Genomic DNA, 20,638 nt, shown 5'->3' with positions numbered 1-20,638 from the left:
TCAATCCTGTATGATTGCTATACTTTATCAAGCTCAAAATCAGGTTATTGATCTACTGTACATGTAGATGGCCTTAGCAATTGGATATACATTACCAACTTTTGAGGAGAATTACTACAGAGACAGTGCTTGAATAAAACATTAGATTTTTAAAACTATATAAGCTGTGTGCGATTGGGGGACTCCTGCTTGGTTTATTTCACTTTCATTTCTATATGATGAGTAACTACAGAGCTGAATATGAATACTAAAATATGATGAAAATGTGTGTATGTGTATGTGTGTGTGTGTGTGTGTGTGTGTGTGTGTGTGTGTTCTGGAGGGAGTGCATATAGATTAAGAAAGAGAAATAAGAACTTGGAGGTACCCAGTCTTGCTTCTTAGAAATAAGGATTGATGTAGCACACAGATAAATAACTAACACGTATCAAAGTGGATTGATCTTAAGTGATGCCTTGTAGAAAGCAGAACAAATGAAGACACAGGTGGCTTATCTGATACTTTATCAACCAGAGATTTTCATTAATTGGCATGTCTGCACATATTCTAAATAGCAGCAATTGACATTTGTAATGATGACCCTGAGGCATAGTAAATACTGTGAATTTTTGAAGAAAAATGAAATGTTAGTGCAATCCAGATGTTAAGTGTATTTTATTGTGTACTCTCTTATTAAAATTGGCCACCTATATAGAGTATATACATTTTTCTTTCAATCAGAATAGCTAACTGTGCTTTCTGACCAAATCACGTGACACAAAGAAATTTAGAAATTTAACATATTTTAGTTGGTTACCTACTGTGTGACAGGCTTTAGGCAAACAATGATGAATAAAACTTTGTCTCCTCAATAGATTGACAATTATGGGATATATAGATTCATATCATTATTATAAAAATGTAATGAGACCCTAATGGATGTACATATACAATGACAATCATAGTTTTAAAGGTGATTGATAACCCCCAGGGAGTTAAGGAACTGTCACTGAGAAGCTGACATTTGGATTTAACATTGAAGGATGGGTAGAAATTTTACTGCCATTTCCCAGAAAGAGGATTTGATGCACTTCACCCCTTCCTTTCTCTCTCGTTTCCTCATTTCCAGGACATACAGTAGATACATGAGAGAGTAGAGGATGGAGTCTAATGTGAGTTAAGAAAGACGAGTCTAAATACCCCAGGGCCCTGCAGTCAACTGCTACTTGTTTATCAGAGTAGACACTGCAATAATGTGAAAATCTGTTACCTCAGGTTGAAGAGGAAGACTCAGGAATTAAACAAGTGGTTCTGGAAAAAATTATGGTGGCCTGTTGGATATTGGCATAATTAATCTATTTTCACTATTTTAAAATAAAGTTACTGTGTATTTCTTTTGGTACTACCAAATCTTATGAATGGAACATTTTGGAGAGCAGAGATGCCCTCAACAATGAGAAGGGTCACAAATGGCTCAAGCTTTATTTCTCCTCCAGTCATTGTCCATGCTTGTAAATAAATAGCTGTTAATTCTCTGATTGACCCCAGACAATGGTGATGAAATATTGGCATTTTCCAGCTGCATTTTGGCCTGGGTGGGGGTGAGCATGCAGAGTGCAGGGTAGGTAGGACAGTCTCTTCAGTTCGGTACAATTCAGAATAATTTAGGCCCCACACCAGAGTCTGAGTCTCTCATTATCACACAAGCCAAAGATTTACCAACTTTCCCTTCACAAAGAAAGTAACAATGCTTAATTGATTTATTTTCATTGATCCTATAGTTAATTAAGACACTGGATTGGGTATATGTGCCTTGATTCTAGTGTTATCTCTGCCAATGTTACATCTGTGTGATCTTGGGCAAGTCACTTAGCCTTTCTGGGCCTCAATTTTGCCATAATAAATGGACTAAATGACCTACATGGTTTCTAATGTGCTAGGATTCTAAAAAGGCATATTAATAGACATCAATATATGTAAGCAATTTGTTAATATTCTTTCATTTTAAAAAGGGAATTAATTCCATTCTATTAAAAAAACTTAGTATTTTGGAGTATAAGCCTAAAACATTACTACATTAATGTGCTTTTTTTGAGAAACACTTAATTCTAAAAAACAAGTTTTGGTGCCCTAGAAGAGAAGCACCAAAATCTATCTCTACATTCCCCTTTACCCAAGACATGGATGAAACAGCATCAGCTCTTCTGCTACCCCCAGTAAGTAATTAAGGCTGAAGACTTTGAGACATGTGTGTGTATACACACACACACACACACACACACACACACACACACACACACACTGACTCTCAAACATGGCCCTTAGTCTATAGGCATAGATCTACATGGTTCATTCTCCAATATTTCCCATGTGAAAATTTATTTACTTACATGCACACATTTGAAAGTGTCTCTTGTTTGACTATTAATCACATGTTCTAAATGGCTGTCCTACATTTCATTAAGTTTAATAAACAATTAAGTTTACTAAATGGACTGAAAAACAAACTTAGCCCTAATAATAGCACCAAAGAAAAAGTGCCAAAATTATACCTTATAATTTATTTTTCTTTTAATGACATAATTTAACATTCAATGTATACACGATTGTTTATCACAGCAATATTTAAAATACCAAAAACTTGAGACAATCTAAAGGTTCACCAAGAGGTTAAAAAATATTTGGTGGGCTGGTCGAGTGGCGTGTTGGTTAAGACCTGGCTTGGGATGCCAAGGGCCTCGGTTTGGATCCCACATATGAGGGCCAGTGACACTGCCCTCTACAGCTAAGATGCTGAACAACAGCTCAACCTGGAGCTGGGCTGCCATGAGTCACTGGTATCGGCAGGTGGGTTGCCATGGGCTACCGTGTGTAGCCAGCAGCCAGCGTGAGCGGCCAGAAGCCACTGTAAGTGGCTGTCCAGAAGCCGGCGACTGATCTGCCTCGCCCGGAAAGAGCGCAATAATGGTGCCAACTTGGGCCAGTGAAGCAACGTTCTCCACAACTAGACTGAAGAACAAAAGGATAGCAACTTGTCTGTTCCCCTTCCTCCAATTCCCCAATAAAAATCTTAAAAAAAAAAATTGGTGCATGATCAGTATATATATATTATAATTCACTCATGGTACATATGATAGAATGTTACATAACTGTTTAAAAAGAATGATAATTTATGTATACTCACATAAAAGGAAAAAAATCAAATGAAAATAGCTAGTTGTAGAACTATAATTTCATGATATTGACAGATACTTATAAAAAATTAACTGATTGTTACTTGAAGCTAAGCATGTAGGTCCTGGGAGGGTGTATAGAGGGTACTTTCACTTTTTTACATTATATGTTTTTGTATTGCTTAACTTTCTTACAATAAGTAAACATTACTTTTAAAATCAAAACAGAAAGCTCTTACAACCATATATGGTATTACCTTTTTAAATATCTGAAATTCAAAAGCATTGCTAATATTAATTCTTAAAATATGTAGTCATTATTAATTCTTATAATGCTTGTAAAATTGCATCCTCTATTGAGGAACTGAAGAGAAAACAGATAGAAATTAATTTTTCCCCGAACCACAGAATAGCCTATGTTAAAAGGTTTTAGACAAGATATACTCTCTCTTTACCTCATCATCCCCTTCTTTATCAAGGTCTGGGAAGGTTGAATTCTCATTACTTGCCCTCAGTAAATGCTGTATTACTATTCGCTGGCTTCAAAAGTAAATTATTAAGTACTTCATTTTTTATTTGCCTAGTTCAGGGCATCATTAACATGAGTTAATCATCCTTATCTATAGCCTTAGTATTTCCCTTTTTCACCCTATGCCGACATCATCTTTCCCATTCTCCATTATCCTAAATCGACACTTTCTCCCTTCAGGAAGCATTTCGTTCACAACCCAGGTTGGAGGAACTGGCCATTATTTTATGCAGCCTGACAATGTTGGAATCAGAGTTATTTATGCAAAAGTCACTGCTAAAACTATGAAATGTTTAGGTTAGGATCAAACACCTGCATTTATCAAACACTGTTTCTTCAGTGAGTAATCTTGTCCTGAGTCTTGTCTGTCAGTTGTATTCTCATTTCGTGGAATATTAGTTCTACCTGTGAAATCTCTTGCAACCTGTGTTTGTTGTCTCAAAGAATCCTTTGAATAGTGGATACAGTATGCAGCAAAATGTTTGAGTGAATCATTTTAAAATTGTGATTTAATATTGTTTTTCTTTGAATATTTGTACTAATGTAATTGCAGATGATCTTTCTCCCAATATTCCCATTTGGTGGAATACATGTTCTTTTTTTTTTTTAACTTGTTTTTAACGTTTTTAAAGTTTTAAACAATTTTTACATTTATTTTTTATTGTGAAATAAACACATTTTAAAAATTAGTTTCAGCTGTACAACACAGTTGCAATAGTTATACTATTTACTCCCCAAAGCGACAACCCCCCCTCCCCCAATCCGCCGCCNCCCCCCCCACCCCCGATATCATACATATCATGTTCTTCTCATTTGGGAAGGAATTAGGGATATCTGAGAGCAGAGAGGTGTGTAATGCCAGAAAATCCCAGGGGGATTGAACAAGCGCTTGGGAGATACCAAATTTGAAATGAATATTAGCCATATCCGAAACTTCATGTTTCAAGAGTTGGATTTCCCTGGCATTAGGGAGTCATATAGGCCTGGAATCCAGGCTTGGCCTTTTACTGGTTGTGTAGTATTCAGCAACTTATATAACTGCCTGAGTCTTTGATTCTTTATTTACAAAATGAAGAAAATAGTATCTACTTCTGTAGTTTGCTGGAAGAATTAAACAGGAAGACTTATGAAAGCACCTAGCACAATGCCTAACATAGAGTAGGTGCTCAGTAAGTTCGTTTCTTCTTTCTTTTTTCCTGCCAAAAGAAAAAAATGAAACAAATGGGACTTTTAACCTTTATATGAGGTGTAAGGATGAAAATACTCAATATAACTGGGTCTTCTATCCAATTAAAGAATCTCTTACAAGAATGAAAGCAGTGGAGTCACTGGAATTGTAACAGATATGTATAATATTGGGGGTGAGGAGTGTGGCAGCGGATTGGGGGAGGGGGTTGTCACTTTGAGGGGAAAAAAGTATAACTATTGCACTGTGTTGTACACCTGAAACTAATTTAAAAAAAAGAATGAAAGCAGATAATTGGTGTTATTATTCAAAGGAACTGTAGACTATGATGAGATTGTACCAGTTTTATTTGTGAAACTCAGGTGTCATGAGAAAAAAAAATTACCATCTAAGCCTTAGTGAAACATTTGAGAAGGAAATTTGAGTTTGTCTGCATATTTACAATGGACCAAATAAAAGGAAATGGGATTAATGTAGGGAAGATTTTGATTGGAAATAACAATAAATCAGAGAATGAACAGCAAAGAAGGGTTGTGTTATGTCTGATCCTTGGACGTTTAAGAGGGCAGAGAGCTCTAAGTACTTCAGGGGTTTTATGATAAACTTCTAGATTTAATTCTAGTCTTTAATTGCATTTTTGTCACTACTTAATAGCCATTTATGTCCATGATTACAATATTTAAAGGTTAATTAATTTTTAAATATGTTCAGATTCTGCCTTCTTCATTTAGCACCTGTTAAATGTAGATGTGCAGTGTTTCGTATTTGAATCAGGCATTTTAACAAAAGATTAATGAAAGGAAATAATCCTTATCTACTCCTTCCACACCACAGGTGCTGAAATGATAAATTCAAGTTTCATAGTACACAATGCCATGCACAAATGATGGAGGGTCGCATGGTGCATACTGGGAGAGCAGTCTTTGTGCTTAATGTTTAAATACAAATCAAAACCAGAGGCTTCCTTCCGACTCATTTTAGGTAACCTCCTCTGTTCAGCAAATCAGAAATGGGGAAACTACTGTTGTTTAAAATCAAGATCTAATCATGAGGAAATAGATTGTTATCAAGAATATTTTAGTTCTGAAATTCTATACTTAGCACTGTGTATGAACTTTGATTTAAGAATCTAGATTACCTTGTTTCGTCACATGGATTAAGTACATTTTTTTATCCCGACATGATTTCAACAAAAAGAATTTTCAAATTAATGAAGATTTGGAGTATAGCTTATAACCATAAATATGTCTCACATCAGAGAATCTAATTAAACATGTTATATATACATATATGTGTATGTATATATGTATATGTACACACACACACACAAAGATCCTTTAATGACTTTGCGATATTAAAAAGTAATGTGCTAGTATTATAACTGAATTATTTGTCTTTTTATTACACAAAGCATATAGGAATTGATTCTCATTATAAAATATTCAAACAACACAGAATATTTCAAAAAATGAGAATGCTCCCCTTCATTCACTTTTCTTTCCAGTTTTGCCCTTTTCTCAAGAGATATTTAATGCCAAATACTTGGTATACCTTTTCCCAGTTACTTTCCTAGGCATTTATACACACATACACTAACACATTTATTTATTTATTTATTTATTTTATTTTTTTTAAAGATTTTTATTGGGGAATTGGGGGATGGGAACAGTGCTGGGGAATTGGGGGAAGGGGAACAGACAAGTCCGCTGTCCGTTTGTTCTTCTGTCTAGTTGTGGAAGATGTTGCTTCACTGGCCCAATTGGCACCATCATTGTGCTCTTCCTGGGCGAGGCAGATCAGTCGCCAGCTTCTGGACTGCCGCTCACGCTGGCTGCTGGCTACACACGGTAGCCTATGGTAACCCACTGCAGCAGGGGCTGCAGCCTCCGCTGTCACCGGCGACTCACGGCAGCCCAGCTCCAGGTTGAGCTGTTGTTCAGCATCTTAGTTGTAGAGGGCAGTGTCACTGGCCCTCATATGTGGGATCTGAACTGGGACTCTCTGGCATTCCAAGCCAGCTCTTGACCAATGCGCCACTCGACTGGCCCCTAACACATTTATTTTTAAAGAAATGATTTCATACTATACATGATATCTTTTACCTCATTTATTTTTACCTAACAATGTGTCTTGGAGAGCTTTACATATCAGTACTAAAAAAATTATTCTATAGTAATAATAATTTACTTAATTACTTCTTTATTGATATAGGTTTAGCTTTCTCTCCTCCTAGCTTTTCACTATTACAAACAATGCCACAATGAATATATCTGGGTATCTATCTATCTACTATCTATCTATCTATCTATCTATCTATCTATCTATCTATCCATCTATTATATATCATGTACGTGTATCTGTAAGTTTTATTGTAAGATCATTTCCTACAAGTAGAACTAGTGGGTCAAACAACATACACATATGGATCAAACAAAAATTTTGAGAAATTGGCTTTACTGAAACCTCCTGATTGATTTCTTGAGTGCAGATTGCTGACATTTACTACTGCTATCAGCATGTATTACTCTCTCCAATGGAGATGGATTATATGTGTTTGTGATGAAAGTTTAGCATGCTTAGTATCTTTAGAACTCAGGGATTTGTAACCGGAATCCACTACCACTCAACTCTTAGGACAAGTGGACAACCAAGTGGAAAGAGTAGCGGTGTTATATGACAAATAGCAGTGGATTACATGAGAAGTAGTGCTTTTTACTGCCTCATACTCTTGTGTCTTTCTGAGATTTCTCAACAGATATTAATTTCAATTTTAGCCATTTCTAAGTATTACTTGTCCCAGAACACTCAGGCCTATTATTATTATTATTATTATTATTATTATTACTACTATTATTATTATTATTATTTTACTTTAATATGTACATTCATTTATTTGTGATTCTTATTCAATAATTATTTGGATCTTTAAACTATAAATAAGGCTTATTTGAGAAACATACATGTACAAAAGTTGGGCTATATATTTGGCAGAAAATTTCATAATTTTGGTTAATTTCAAGACATCCTTTGTGAGAGGATCTTTAGTTAGGAAGACATTAATTATTTATCATATTGCCACCTAGTTTTCCTCTGTCCACATAAAATGTCAATCTTAAGCAATATCTGTACAAGAGCAACAAACTGTACAGCTTTTATGGACAGCTTAGTTCAATGATAAATGGTCATTGTATCCTTTAGATATTCATCTGTAGAAACCTGAGTTGACTAAAGTTTGTGGTTCCGTATCAAATTCACCCTGTAATTGGGGATCTCTTTGATAAATTAGTCCATCTACTTAGTTTATGATATTAATAAAGTAAAAGATTTTAGAATTCACCCTGAGACTGAATGGTTGGCTTTGCTCTAAACCATTGCCAACCATTTAAAAAATGACAACTTTTGTACAACAGAATCCTTATCTGAAATACTTCAGAGTATAGAGGCAAAGAACAGCACTGCAGGCAGAAATCCCTGAATTCAATTCCCAGCCCTGGCACCTACAGGCTGTGTGGTCTTAGTTAAGTTACTTAACCTCTCTAGATGCAGTTTTCACATTTGTACAATAAAACTGGAAGAATGCTATCTACTGCAATAATATTTTAGGGATTAAATTATATAAGATATGATATCTACAGCATCTGATATGTTACTGGCATGTAACACACAATAAATGGTAACTTATTACTACTAAGCGTTACTTCAGATTGAATTCAAAGATCAGAATATTATTATTAGCTTGGATTCAGCCAGAGGTCTTCTTTATTGAAAAGAATGAATATTTTGATTGGTTGGCTAATTAGTTTAATTATGCAGGTTTTCCAAATGATGAATTCATGTACCTACATCACATATATGATTAAATTATGGAGTTTCTAATTTTAGTGCTAACATATTTGCTTTGGTAATTGCCTAGAGTAGCCAGGAAAGATACTATATTTATTTATTTTTTACATTGTTCCATTGTCTTTTTGATGTAAAAGTGATAGAAATACCTAAATACATCATGAGTAATGTGAAAAATGTAATGGAAATTTCTATATATGATATAGTATTCTACAAGCAATTGTGTCTGTGTGTGAGGTGAACAAAAGAAAAAGGCATTAAAATTGAACACAAGTTATGCCAAGTGAAGCCTTAAATTATTAATTTTTAGTTAAGTATTAGAACCTAATCAGTGAACACAAGTCAAATGGCTAATGTTACTTCTCTCAGAAAAGATGTAACATCTATTTTTAGAAAAGCTTATTTTTAGAGGCTCTTTTGCACTTATAAATAACATTTTGCTCAAGCATAATTTTTCATTACTGACACCACTAAATTGTGACAGACTAGGAAGGTCCATATGAAGAAGCCATATTTATAAAACTCCCTTTGATGTTGGTATATCATATTGCCTTAATTAGAACAGAGCTTTTCTGATGTGTCGGGTACCAGTTTGGCATCTCATTATTTTAAAAATTAGCAAAACCTCATTAAACAGCTGCTTTTCTATTTTTTGTTGACTTGTGTGAGATGCCAAACAACTCCATTCTTTGCCTAGCAGATTAAAATTTTTCAATTTGGTTTATATTGCAGGCTTAATTTTAATGTATAATCACCCATGCAAATAGATCCCAGAGATTGGTGGTGTTAAAAATAATTTAAAATATGCAGAGAAAAATATACTCACACTTAGTAGTAGTAATAAAATAGTAAGCCTAATGCATTTTGTGTTTTTCTGGAATCTCCGTAAATTTTACCTTATCTATAGTCCATTTTTTTTGTGGACTAATTTTAAATACTTTGCAGTAACAGTCAAACAGATTTATACAAAGGTGAATAGTTCAGGATTAATGTAAAACTAATGAAAACAGACAGAATTCTCATACTTTCAAATGTACTTATACCTAAATCTTCCTAAATCAGATTAGCCATAGCCTTTGTACTGAGCCTTTATGAATAAAATTGTTGTTGAGAATTTAAGAGAGTCCAGCAAATGGTACCCCTCCCCTGACCTGAATTTGGAACTATTAAAAGATAGACAAAGAGTGGAGCATATGAAAGATCAAAATATCTCCTTTATGAAGTTAATATTGGAGTACGTTGCCTGTATCTGTGGAATACAGGGCTTTCCAAATGTGAATCTCAGAATGTGGCAGATTCGTCCTCTCCATTACAGGTAGCACTAAACCACCAGAGGGCAGGAACTTTATTTGTAATCTTACCACATGTCCTAGAGCAGCCTAGGTGGCATGGGCTCTGCTGGCAGCTGGCTTGCTGGAGAAATGGAAGGGGAAGGAACTGGATTTTGCATGCCCGACTTTTTCCATACAAACTCACAATTCAGATAAGGCATTCCATCCCTCTATGGGAAGAGTGGGTGAGGAAATAGAGTGGCGTCAGCAGTATTATGTCCCTCTACATGGGAGGAAATATCAGGAAAGGGGATTATAAATGTGCCTCTCACCAACAATGTTTCTCAGATTCATTCCTCTGAACACTTTGGACTTCACCATGAAGCTCATAGTTAATCTAGATCCATTTCCCTGGAGGAGAAGATCAACAATTGATCTGGGTAGTCCAGCTCCCATGTAGTAAGGCCACTTCACAGACAGAACCTTGGGTATCCTAATAGGACCAACGTGGCACAGTGCAGATTCTGCTCACAGAAGGCACTGGGGTGAGTTTAATTAATAAACTCTTTCCAGAATTTAAATATACCTTCATAGGAAGATTACAATCCAAAAATTAAAAACAGCCACTCACCTGTGGAAAAGCCACCTTAAACTTCAGTGAGGTCCCATGATAAAATAATCATAATCATAATCATAATCATACTAATAAAAATAAATAATAATAATAATTCCCATATTTTAAGTCTTGGAAAAGCCACCTGCCCCAGATATCCCAGAAACCGCAAACACGGTGACTACTGTGTTCCCCAAGGTCCATTCCTTGTCTTTATCTTAAGATTCCTGGCCAACACATCCTATGTCAGTGTTTGAAGGTGTTATAAATGACACCTTTGTCTCGAGTTCAGAACAGCTGAGGTATTATATAGGACTTAAACAGACGAGGTATGTCTTTGTCCACATACGTGGCCCTCTCTGCTGTTATTATGGATGTACTATTATATGCCATACTCCTATCCAAGCACTGCTCCTCCATTTGAGCACTAGGTTCTGCTCTCGCTCACCAGCTCCAACAGTTCTCCTTTTTCTCTTCTGCACCACCAACTTCCTGCTCTTTACTGGACATTCCAATTATTTTTGTTATCTTAAAAAAATTCAACTTTCTTGGTCTTTTCAACCACCAGTTCATTTCTCTTCTTCCCTTTATAAAAAAATTGCTTGAAATGGTTGCCTCTCCTTGCTATCTGCAATTCCTTTTCTCCCATAATCTCTTGAACATCTGAAGAGTTTTATTCTCTCTACCCAACCAAACTGTGCTTGTTGAGGTCCTACTGTTAGACACATTGCTAAGTTTAAAAGTCAAACATTAGTATTCACCTTTTTAAATCTTTTACCAACATTTGATCCATTTAATCACTGTTTTTCCTTAAAATACTTTATTTAAATTTTCTTCTGGGAAACCTGATTTTTTTCATTTCTCTCTTGCTGCTTCTTCTCAGCCTCTTTTGCTTGTTTCTTCTCATCTCCCTGACCTCTTAGTGTTGGAGTAACTCAAGATATAGGACTTGGACCTTTCCTCCTCCCTATTTACATTCTTCCTGTTGTGTGGTTGCATCTAGTTTCAAGGCTTAAATTACCTTCCTTAAACTAATCATTTTTATTTCCAGCCCAGATATCTCCTCTGAACTCCAGTCTCATATTCAACTTTTTATTCAGCATTTCCATTTAGATGTCTAATAAGCATCTAGAACTTAACTGTCCCAGGCTGAACTTTGGCACCTCTGCAGTCTTTTCTGTCTTGGATGATCACATCTCCATTCTTCTGGTGTCTCACTCTGAAAACTGTGGAGTCATCCATGACTCTTTCCTCTGCCACACTCCTCATCCAATCTGACAGAAAATATTGCAGCTCATATCTTCAAAATATATATTGAGGATCTAGCCACTTCTCATTACCTTCACTGGTTTTACCCTAGTGGAAGCCCCCATCATCTTTCCACTGGATTCCTGCAGGAACTCCCTAATTGGTTGCTCTGCTATATAACTTGCCTGTTTAGAATATTCTCAACACAGCAATCAAAGTGATCCTGTCAAAAATAGAACAAGCCATGAAAAATGTAGAGAAAGGGTATTCTAGGCAGAGAAAACAGTAAAGGTAAGGGCCCTGAGAGAGAACTTAAAGCATTTGAGAAACAGCAAGAAACAGCATGGCTGGAGTGGTGTGACTGAGGAGGTGAGTGGTAGAAAATGAAAGGGAGAGGTCTATAAGAACAAGAGTGTATAGGGCCTTGAACCAAGTTATGACTCTGGATTTTGTTCCAAGTATAATGAGGAGTTCTTGCAGGCCTTTGAGCAGAGAGGTGCATTACCTGATGTAGTTTTCTAAAGATCACGCTGGCTTCTCTATGGAGAAAAATGGAGGCAAGAATGATGGTAGGGAGGCAATTGAGAAGGTAATTATTGTCGTCCAGGCAAGAGATGACAGTGGCTTGGACAAGGGTGGGAGAAGTAGGGGTGGTAAGAAGGGACACATGCAGGACAAATTGAACATAGAGTCTACAGGATGTGCTAAAGTATTGGATATGACATAAAGGAAAAAAGAGAAATAAAGAATGAATCTTAAGTTTTGGCCTGACCACTTGGGTGAATGGAGGTGTCATTCACTGATATGGGGGAAGCCTGGGGTAGAAGCACATTTGAGGACATGTTTAATTGAAGGAAGCTTTTGTGATGGTTAATTTTATGTTTCAACTTGGTTGGGCCACAGTGCCCAGATATGTAGTCAAATATTATTTTGGATATTTCTGTCACAGTCTTCTTGGATGACCTTACATATAAATTAGTGAACTTTTAGTAAAGTAGATTGCCATCCATATTGTGGATGGGCCTCATCCAATCAGTTGAAGGCCTTAATAGAACAAAAGACTGACTTCCCCTAAGTAAGAGGGAATTCTTCAGCAGACAGCCTTTGTACTAAGACCGCAACATCAGCTCCTTCCTTGGTTTTTCATTCCTACTGTCCCACCCTGCAGATTTTGGATTTGCCAGCTTTCATAAATATATGGGCCAATTCCTTAAAATAAATGTCTTTCTTTGTACATACACATTATATTGGGTCAATTTCTCTGGAAAACCCTGAAAAAAATACACCCATTAAGCATCCACATGAGCAAGTAGGCAATTAGATATAGGAACCTGGAAATCAAGGAAAAGTTCAGGATGGAGATAAATTTGAGAGTCATCAGAGTATATACGGTGTTTAAAGATATGGAGCTAGATGAGGTAGATATTTAGGGAGCAAGACATGGAGAAGAGAAAGGGACCTAGGACTAAGCCAAGAAGCTTGCAGAAAACATTGAGAAGGAGCAATAGTCAGTCAATAGAAACACAGGGAGAGTATGGCATCCTTAGAGCCAAGTGAAGAAAGCCAAAAAGGAGGTAAGCCAAGAGGTTGGAGGAATACGAAGACCAAACCAACAATGAAATCCAGCAAGATAGCCCTTGGTGACCTTGACAATAAACACTTCTAGTGAAGTGACTTGGATTAAATAAATGGAGAGAGCGAGTGGTAAGAAAAAAAGATAGCTAGAATAGAAACCCTCATGAGGAGTTTTGCTAAAAAACACACTAGAACAAATAGTTTGTAGGAGGATTTGGAGCCAATAAGATTTTTTGTTTTTTTTAAAATGTGAAAATTAGTGCATTTTTATACTGCTGGAAAGAGCTTCAGGTAATTGTAGGAGGAAAAGCAGGAACACAGTCCTTGCATAGGCAAGAGAGTATGCATGTAAACACATAAGTGGAGGTAGTGGCCATCCCTACCCGTAAGAGCAAGGCAGAGCTAATAAAATAACAGCATAAATGGATAAGTCAGCAGGTTTGCTGGTGGGAAGACGAGGTAGTTTTCTTCTGATTGCTTTGTATTTCCCAATGAAATGAAAAGCATGGTCATCAGCTGAAATGGAAAAAAAGAGAGAGGATATTGGAGATTTGAAACAGAGAAGAAAGGATAAAGTTGTCATCTTAGATCGAGAGTGAATTTTCTAGGATTGTGAGCAATGCTGAAGGCCCACTTTGAAGTTTCAGTCATTCATTTGAATTACAGCCAGTCAGCCAGTTGGGTAAGTCATGGAGTAGGGAACAAATGGGCGAATCTTGGACCTGTGTTTTGCCAGTTGAGTAAGTGTAGAAAGACAACAAGGAAATGGAGCATGTTTGCAAAAGAACAATTCTGGCGATGGGCTATGGACTCTAAGCCAAGAAGGAGAGATGTGAGAACATGAAGAGGGTAGTGGGCAGTGTAAATTAATGAGGTTGATGGACTCCAAATGCTGTCAGGGTCAGCGTAGTATGTGTGTGCACAAGAGTAAGGAGGATGGATAGAGAGGAGAGAGAGACCTAGCCGGAATCTATGTTTCAGCTTCTTTAAATGAGGGAAAGAACATTTGCTACTAATTTTAATTATTTCCATTTTTGATCTAATAATTCATAAATCTGTTAACTTAAAAATCAAAACAATACTTATACAACTAATAAATTATTAACAAATCAAAATGTGTTAATGTCATGAATCTCTTTTAAACATTTAGAGGTTGATTTTAAACCAAACAAATCTCTTAAATATTAGAAAAACAACATGATTGAATATAACAGAGTATCTTAAGGGCTTCTTCTGCCTTAAATATACACACAAATTATTACAATGATAAACATGCTGTTTTAATGTAAAAAAATTATGGGTTTGCTTCTTTTTTTTTTTCTTTCTGACCTATCTTTGTGTTTCTTTCTCTACCTTTTCAAGGAGTCATTACATCAGATCAGATCCAAAACAAAGATGATAATGTTTGAGACTAGCTGAGATGTTGATTCTGAGCTACTGAACAGTTGATTCTGGTTGGGCCAGAGGACTGTCAAGCTGTCAAACATTCCCCAAGCAGCAGCACTGTCCCTAACAGGACCACAGGTATTATCATTGCACCTGCTAGCTTGGCTTGCCACATGCCTCCATAGCTTCAGCTGGTAAAAAAACAACAAGCCCACATGGATTTAGACCGCAAAAGCAAGCAGCATGGTGTCGGCACTCTGTGTCCCTAGTACCACAAGTTGGCACCAGATCAGTGTCCAGATGATACAATATGAGTGGTGGGCTGCTGTGTTGTAGAGGAGCCAACTCTAAACTGCAGTCAAGGGGTTTTATAGTCCTACACAGAAGCCTGCATCTGTACCCTAAGGGAGGGTCAGGATCAAAGTTCTGTGCTCAACTGGAACTATGGAGATGGATGAGAAACAGCCTTGTGGCAGTCTCCCATGATATAGGGAGAAGACAGTGTCCCCTGGCGGCTCCTTACCAGGCTTATTTCCCCCAGCTGTAAGAGAAATTACATAGGACATTCCACCAAGACTGCTCAGGCTGCAATGAAGGCTTGCCTACATGACTTATATGAAGAGATGCAAAGTCACCAAAACATGGCACAGCCATTCTCCTACAAGGACCTGGTTGTTACCTCAAATCAAAACCTTTTAGAGTTAACGTTTAGTTGCTATTTGTATGGGACACTCTAAACCAGATCTATGCTTGACGTCTGAGGATGTTTCTCTCTTCACTCCCATCAAGTATTTTTTTAAGATATCCCTCCTCAGTTCACTGTTTCCTTTGTTGGGTAGTCTCATTATTTCATTATAAATGGCAGGGCCTTCCAAAAGATGAGGAGGTAATTTTGTGCAGTGAGCTCCCCTTTTAGGACATTGGGCTAATTTATTATTTGGCCTCTCACTGTTTTCCCCATCTTTCTAACTGGTTATTTCGGGTGATCCCTAGAGCAAATCATTCTTTACAATTCTTTGTATGATTTCTAGTATTTGTCCCATTTGCAGTAGTCTGTTTATAACCCTTTTTTTCTTACACATACAGATACAAATGTGTATGTATTGTCTGAACCATATAAAATTGCCACTTTTGTAAGTCAAATTGGCCAAAGGATGGCAATTTCAGAATTTAATAATGCATTTCATAGGCATATAAGTATAGAAAAAACAACATCCATATACACAAAGACCCCAAATTTATTAAAATTAAGTTTAAAAAGTGACCATGTTCTATTCTTGCCAACTTTCTTTTTATTGCACTACTTTGAAAAAAATCCATACTAACTTTTCCCTTTTTGAATTTCATTATAGACTAATGGCTCTTCACAGATTTAACTTGCTCCAAACATCATATTTTGCTATTAAATTGTGGTAACGATCTTCAAGAGCAACTTTAAGTAGCTCCTTTGTAGTTTAAGCACTTTTTATAAATAATTCTTGATTTTTAGAAACAGCAATTTATTATAGGCCAATCTGGATTTATTACTGACCCAGGATATGAATTCAGCCACTTTAACACTTGTTTCATTCTTTTGCATGGAAAAAGTATTGGAGACTAAAATCTGGGAGCTAAGATACATGTCAGGTTATTATGATTAAAAACTAGTAGTAGGCAAATTACTGCTGTAATGAGGTCATTACTTAAGTTTTTCAAAACCTTGCTTCTATAATCCTATGCATCTAATTGACCACTTCTTTTTAAAAGATTTTTAATAAAAATATATCTAACATATAATGTCATATTACTTTCAGGGGTACATCATAGTTATTTGACACTTTTATACCTAAAGAAGTGATCATGATGATAAGTCCAGCAACCATCTGACACCATACTACATTATCACAATATTATTGACAATATTCTCTATGTTTATATTACATACCCAAGGCTTATTTGTTTTATACCTGGAAATTTGGACCTCTAATTCCCCTTCACCTTTCCCACCATTTAAAAAATTTTCAATTACAGTTGACATTCAATATTATTTTATATTAGTTTCAGGTGTACAGCATAGTGGTTAGACATTTATATAATTTAAGATGTGATACCCTTGACTAGTCTAGTACCCACCTGGCACTATACATAGTTATTACCATATCATTAACTACATCCCCTATGCTTTACTCCACATCCCCATGACTATCTTGTAACTACAAATTTGTATTTCTAAATCCCTTTACCTTTTTCACCCTGCCCCCAACCCTCTCCCATCTATCACCCCAATAAATCTAGTCCCATCTGACACCATACATAGTTATTATAATAATATTGACTATATTCCTTATGCTATACCTTACATCCACATAACTACTTTGTAACAACCAATTTGTACTTAATCCCTTCCCCCTTTTTCACCCAAACCCCCAAGCCTCTACCATCTGGCAAACCTCAAAATGTTTTCTGTACCTATAAGTTTGTTGCTGCTTTGTTTATTTTGTTCTTTAGATTTCACATATAAGCAAAATCACATTGCATCTGTCTTTGTATGACCCACCACAATACCCGCCAGGTCCATCCAGGTTACCACAGATGGCAAGAACCCATTCCTTTCCATGACCAAGCAATATTTCATTGTATACATGTGCCACCTCCTCTTTATCTGTTCTTTTATTGACAGACACCCATGCTGCCTCCACATCTTGGCCATTGTAAACAATGTTGCAATGAACATATGGATGCACACATCCTCTCACAGTAACATTTTGGGTTTCTTCGGATAAATACCCAGAAGTGGGATTACTGGGTCCTTCTTTGTCACTTGTTATAGCCTTTTTTTAAAGTCTATTTTGTCTGGTGTAAGTATTGCTACCACAACTTTTTTGTTTTGTTTTGTTTCCATTTTCATGAAATCTCTTTTTCTATTCCTTTACTTTCAATTTGTGTGTGAATTTCAGTCTGAAGTGATGCTCTTGTAGGCAGCATATGTAAGGGTCTTGTTTTCTCATCCATTCAGCCTTCCTATGTCTTTTGATTGGAGCATTTAATCCATTTACATGGAAAGTAGTTGATAGATATGTTGCTATTGCCATTTTAATATTCATAATTTTGGTCTTTTTTCCATTTTAAAGAAGTTCCTCTAACATTCCTTGTAATACTGGTTTGGTGATGATGAACTCATTTAGCATTTTCTTGTCTGGGAAGCTCTTTATCTGTCCTTTGATTTTATTTTTTATTTTTATTTTTTTAAAAGATTTTTATTGGGGAATTGGGGGAAGGGGGACAGACAAGTTGCTATCCTTTTGTTCTTCAGTCTAGTTGTGGAGGACGTTGCTTCACTGGCTCAAGTTGGCACCATCATTGCGCTCTTCCCAGGCAAGGCACATCAGTCGCTGGCTCTGGACGGCCGCTCACTGCGGTTGCTGGCCACTCACACTGGCTGCTGGCTATACACAGTAGCCCATGGCAACCCACCTGCCGATACCAGTGACTCATGGCAGCCCAGCTCCAGGTTGAGCTGTTGTTCAGCATCTTAGCTGTAGAGGGCAGTGTCACTGGCCCTCATATGTGGGATCCGAACCGGGGCCCTCTGGCATCCCAAGCCAGCTCTTAACCAATACGCCACTCGGCTGACACTGTCCTTTGATTTTAAATGATAACCTTGCTTGGTAGAGAAGTCTCGGTTGTAGGTCCTTGCTTTTCATCACATTGTATATTTCATGCCAGTCTCTTCTGGCCTGCAAAGTTTTTGTTGAGAAATCAGCTGACAGTCTTATGAGAGCTCTCTTATAAGTTACTAGTTGCCTTTCTCTTGCTGCTTTTAGGATTCTCTGTCTGTCTTTAACCTTTGCCATTGTAATTATAATGAGTCCAGGTGTGAGCCTGTTTGGGTTTGTCTTGTTTGGGACTCTCTGTGCTTCCTGAACTTGTAAGTCTATTTTCTTCTCCAGGTTAGGAAAGTTTTCAGTTATTATTTCTTCAAATAGGTTCTCAATTCCTTGCTTTCTCTTTTTCCCTTCTGGTACCCTTATGATGGGAATATTGGTATGCTTGCTGTTGGCCCAGGGATCTCTTAAATTATCTTCATTTTTTGGATTCTTTTTTTCTTTCATTGTTCCAATTGGGTATTTACTGCTACTTTATCTTTCAAATCATTGATCTTCTGCTTCATCTAGTCTGCTGTTGATTTCTTCTAGTGCATTCTTCATTTTAGTTATTGTATTCTTTATTTTTGACTGGTTCTTTTTTTATGGTTTCTATGTCCCTTTTTTTGACTGGTTCTTTTTTTATGGTTTCTATGTCCCTTGTTTTATGCTTGCTATCTCTTTGTTGAAGTTCTCACTAAGTTTCTTGAGCATCCTTATAACCAGTATTTTGACCTTGTATCTGGTAGGTTGCTTGCCTCCATTACATTTCATCTTTTTCTGGAGTTTTCTCCTGTTCTTTCATTTTGGGATGTATTTCTTTGTTTCTTCATTTTGCCTGCCTCTCTGTGTTTGTTTCTATGTATTATGTAGATTTGTCATATCTCCCAGCCTTGGCCAGGTGGTCTTAGGTGCCCTGTGGGGCCCTGGCACAGTTTCCCTGGTCACCTGCTCTGGTGCTCCAGGAATGTCCCTTGTGTGGGTTGTATGTGCCCTTCTGTTATAGTCGAGTCTTGATTGCTATTGGTATATGTCAGTGGGTAGGATTGAACCTCAGGCTGATTGTCTGTGGGGTTTGGCCATATCTACAGCTTATGGGCTGTTGTGTGGGAGGCTTACCATACTGCTAGGACTCACCCCAGCAGGCTCTGGTGCCTGTTGAGACCACTGTTTGTGTGTGCCACTTGTGGGGCTAAAATTGGGTAGTGCTCTGCTGTATTCTGAAGCCAACCTCCAAGTATGGGTTCTCGGGCCTCTTGGGAGGGGCTCTGGTTCAGGCCCAGGTCACCCACTGTCTGTGATTAACCGAGCATTACCTGGTAGGAGCCACAAAGCTATATGTGATTGGTTGCTGCCTATGCTGGACCTGGAGGCATGTGGGTGTTCTCCTGGAGGCATGGGAAAGTTCTCTAGGCTGTTGTGAGTCATCTGCTGCTGTAAAAGTCTTCTGCAGCTTGTGGGGCATTGCTGGCTGCCCAGAAGCTGAGAATGCCCTGGGTGATGCAGCATTAGCTTGGCAGGGACCCAGGGTGTCGCCAAGATGCACATATGCCAATTTTACCAGACTAATGTGGTCTCAGATCTGACCCTTTGGGGGAACGTTCAACATAGAAAAAATGGCATCTTCCTGTAGGCTATACATGAGACAAGCTCCACACCAGGACATAATGGCTGTCCCTCCAGCCCTTGCCCCAGAGCCACATAACTCAGTGTTTCCCCGTATGTCTCTGGCACCTCTCAAGTTGCCACCCTTCCACTGGAGCCTAAGTGAGTGTTTGCAAGTGTGTGAATCTATGCACAGGCCCTTTAAGAGGACATCTGGGTTTCTAGTGGCCTCTGTCTCACAGGGATGGATGGACAGTGCCCTTGTTAGTTTTCACTGCCAGATGTTGTGGGGACTTCTCTTCCTGGCACAGGACCCCTGGGTTGGGGAGCCCAATGTGGGGTTGGGACCCCTTTCTTTTTCGGAGGTCCTCTGCCACTGAGGTGTCCCTCCCAGTGTTAAAAAACTGTGGACTTGGGGTCAGCCTGTTTTGTGCCTCTGCCCCTCCTCCCAGTCTCAATGTGGCCTCTTTCTTATATCCTTAGTTATAGTGGTTCTGTTCAGCTAGTGTTCAGATGATTATTGAGGTTTATTGTTCTATAATTTAGTTGTAATTTTGATGTGATCATGGGAGGCAGCAGGCATAGTGTTTACCTAATACACCACCTT

This window comes from Hipposideros armiger, unplaced genomic scaffold, assembly GCF_001890085.2.
Source record: "Hipposideros armiger isolate ML-2016 unplaced genomic scaffold, ASM189008v1 scaffold_81, whole genome shotgun sequence".
NCBI lineage: Eukaryota > Metazoa > Chordata > Mammalia > Chiroptera > Hipposideridae > Hipposideros > Hipposideros armiger.
The sequence above is the reverse complement of the archived record's forward strand: the minus strand, read 5'-3'. Positions refer to the sequence as shown.